The following is a 1041-nucleotide window of genomic DNA, read 5'->3' as shown; positions in this document are numbered from 1 at the left end:
TCCCTCCTCAAGGTCCCACCATGCCAGACAGGTCGGTTGAAAAGCAGTAAGACTAAAAGCAGCAAACCCAAGGTCCGAGGGCGAGTTCGTACTGCTGACTGTACAGGGGTGTGACGGCAGTAAGGTGTTTCCTTCAGACAACCAGTATAACAGCGATGCTACCTTCCCACAAGGAGGGGTGAGGTTAGAAAAGGTCGACCCTAAAAATGCACACCTCGCCTTATCCCACGGACATCCGTCTCCGGCGGTAAGGTCCCAACGAGTACGGAGCTAACACAAAAATTACCCACAAAAAGGTCGTGTGTGACCGACCTCAAGCAGTTGTCCCCTGGGCACTGCGGTTACGCTCTCAGGTCACTGAGGCCACTTCTAACCCAATTTCCTTTTCAGGTACGTCTATAAGAACCCTCCCACGGTGTGGGCAACCAAGGAGTGACAACTGCCCTCATACCTCTAACAGCATTCATGATCAAATGCTAAGTCACCCTTCACTGTGGTCTTATGGTTAAGTAGCGGTAGGAATTAAGTCAAGTTGGAAAGTTCTAACGATCGGATTTTGATTTGGTAGCTATTTGGTATCATATGCGTTCCAAAGGTTTGAAGGCTACTTATTTGGCCTTGGGTGTGGGGAATCATTCATAGATCCTTTAGTTGATATCAACCTGTGATAAGAGCACTGATTGGCTACTTTTTTAAAAGCATTTACATTCATACTGAGTCTATCAGTACTATAACTTAATGAGTCACAATATTTTATTTATTATTAGTACAAAATGCTTAACTGTGAAGTTGACAGAATAGTTACGTCGCTTCAAACGTACGTTACCAATATAATTCTATTGTCCCTATTCTTCAGCGGGAATGTAAAGCATGTGAAAATTAACTTTGATGAAAAATCATAACTAATGAATACAACAGAAATAAATAGTTTACAAGTACTGACAACTATGAGCTTGATTTATGGTTACCGAAATACAGATTCTTACAGTCTGTGAAAAAGATGATTTAAAATCTACTTTACAATTACAAATATAAATGGAA

This window comes from Schistosoma mansoni, assembly GCF_000237925.1.
Source record: "Schistosoma mansoni, WGS project CABG00000000 data, chromosome 1 unplaced supercontig 0010, strain Puerto Rico, whole genome shotgun sequence".
Classification (NCBI taxonomy): Eukaryota; Metazoa; Platyhelminthes; class Trematoda; order Strigeidida; family Schistosomatidae; genus Schistosoma; species Schistosoma mansoni.
The sequence above is the reverse complement of the archived record's forward strand: the minus strand, read 5'-3'. Positions refer to the sequence as shown.